Below are 2,787 nucleotides of genomic sequence, written 5' to 3'. Positions count from 1 at the left end.
CAGGACACTAATGCCAGTGGAGCTTTGAGCCCATGAGGGGGAGGCTAGAGGGTGAGAGAAGCCACTTCCACCAAAAATCTCTGCGAGGAAGTGGAGAACATGCTTTCCTCATACCTAGGGACAAAGGTGTGCTGTTATTTACACACCTACACTTCAATGCCAGGCCCAGGGCACATGCACTACAGCAGGAGTCCACCTTCCACAGATGTCTGGATCCACATGGAACCTGCACAGGGGTTCTGTCACGATGAGTCAATAGGTCTCTGGGGCATGTTGGCCTAACCAGAGTTAAACACTTGTGTTTGGATGGAGAGAAACACACTGTTTTTCTACCAATTGGAGTACATTTATATTTTAAGTTTACTTCTTGTAAGATGTCTAAACTGCTCTAGTGCAAGGGTGGCTTGCCTCATGGGCCCCAGCTGGTGCCCATGAAGGCTGCTGTAACTTCAGGCCAGACAGATACCATCTCTTGGCACTTAAAGCCATTGAAAATCACGGGCTTTGCACAGTGCTCTTTCTACCAGAAAGAAAAAATACGGATTTTTCTGACCAGGGCTCACTAAGGCTGTGTTTGCCATCACTATCAGGTCTACACTTTCACTGCCATAAATATCTACTGCAGACAGCCTGTATGGTGCATGCTGGTATATGCCTTTCTTAACCGCATGGCAGAGCCTGGTAGCCATTTTGCATCCACCTGAAAGACCTGTACCAAGAATGCATCCTTTCAGACCTCCTCAGAACGCTGAAGTACTCTTCAGATCCAGTTTTGTTACAGCCACAAAACAGGATGGAGAGATTTTCTTGAAGAATCTCCCCTGTAAAACCCTACCTTCATACACAAGTGGTGGTTATCCTTGGAAGGTTGATGCTGGACCTGGCCAGTATCATCAGCATCACACACTTCAACCACAGTCAGCAAGATCAAGTAGATCTCATTATGCTGACTTTGCATATGGGGTGGTCCGCCCACAGCATCTCTTCTACTAATTGATCCAGAAGATGAGTGTCCCCCAATATCCCCTGTTTTGCTCCTACCGTGAGCAGGTTCTGCTCTCAGAGCCAGAGGTTTTGGTGTCCAAACATCTTGATGCCCCAAACTCCTTCATGTTCTCCATACTGAAAACTTGATACGGAGTTGGATCTTCTCTGTTTGTCTGCACCCATTCATATTCAGGAAGGCATTTAGGCTTTTGCTACACTCTCAGTGGTTTTCATTGTGGAAACCAATGGGGAAAATGGCAGGATTACGCCTGAGGAAGGGTATAAAAATATGTCAAACATATAACAACACTTTCTCAACGTATCCTTAAGTTCTTCTTTAGTCTGAAGAGGTATCACTGTGATCCCCTGGCAGACCCTGACAGAATTTTCTTTTCCTCATTTGTTTTATACTTTTCTGAAACACTTATGAACCTTTGGTGCCAATATCATGCTGCAGCAAGGTGTTTCACCATAAACTCTCTACAAAATACTACAGCACAGCCCCATTTCTCTCCCAGCACAGTAAATCAAAGAAGCATATGGAAGGCACCCTAGGTTCTAATGTACACAACCCCTGGCGAGCTTGGAGCACATGCATTTAGCACATGTTGAAATAAAATATGACATTTTATTTTCCCATTTCATCTCCCAGCCATACACAATTATGCCACTCCAAGATGGATTTTAAGAGCTGGCATTGTATTAGCAAACCTCCCTCACAGTGGTTTGAAAATTAGTAGTACTTGTAAAGCAGAGAACCAAAAAGCTGCTGAATGTGGTGACACTGCAGAGTGCATGTGACATGTGCCTCCACTGCTGAACACTGGTGTGCAGGTGGAGTTTCAAGAAAGTAAATACTTTCCCAGTTAGAATGACTGTTGCAAGTCTGCCTCCTCACTTTGTCTACAAGTAAGGTCTTGTTCATTCTGTGTCTTTGTGTGAGCTTGGATTTTAGCTGTAAACCTAGCCAATTCACTTTAAAGTGTTGATACTTCATTTAGAACAAGAATGTTTCAGATTGTGCTATGGAAACAGGACCGAAGTGTAATATTTTAACTCAGTATGACAGCATGGACAGCGTATCACCTCCCACTTGAAGCTCCTTCCTTTGGCATTGTCTGGAATAACACACTATTGGAAATACAATTTTAGCTAACATACCTACTGGCAAAAGGGGATGGTGCATTTGAAGAGTGAGGCTGGAAGCACTCACCAGCTGCTGACGGGATCCTCTGTTGACTCAGCTGGGCAACTGCAGCCCACTGCTGCACTGAGCCATCGCTCCGCATGTTCATCGCTGTACCACCCTCCAGGTCAGCGTCACATAACTTCTGGGCTTCGCTTACAGCCAAGTAACACTTTGAGCAGCTTTTCCCGGTTAGTGCTGGAATGTCTCTTGTGTCTGATTCCACCTTTGCACTGCACATACCTGAGGTGTAAATAACCACAGCTGGTTCCCCACTGGATTCAATGCCAAGTCCCAAACTTTCCAAGAGACAACCATGGAAGGGAGGACAAACTTCTGTACCACCTGGTGTACAGCCTCTGCCCTGCTTTTAGGGAGACAGGTCTCTCGTCAGTGCCGGGTGTTACTGGTGACGGGAGGCAGCACCTGCAAAGGCACCGGCAGTGCCGACCCCTCCGGCCCCTCCAGAGCCCCAGGGCGGCGGTGGAGCCCGAGCTGGCGGCAGCCCCGGAGGGAACCACTGAGGGACTCGGTCTGGAGGGCTCTCCTGCACGAACTCATGACTGAAACCCGTCGTCAGAGGGCCTCACCTGCACCCTCCGCTCTGTCCCGCA

The sequence above is a fragment of the Antrostomus carolinensis genome, unplaced genomic scaffold (genome assembly GCF_000700745.2).
Source record: "Antrostomus carolinensis isolate BGI_N321 unplaced genomic scaffold, ASM70074v2 scaffold41011, whole genome shotgun sequence".
Classification (NCBI taxonomy): domain Eukaryota; kingdom Metazoa; phylum Chordata; class Aves; order Caprimulgiformes; family Caprimulgidae; genus Antrostomus; species Antrostomus carolinensis.
The sequence above is the reverse complement of the archived record's forward strand: the minus strand, read 5'-3'. Positions refer to the sequence as shown.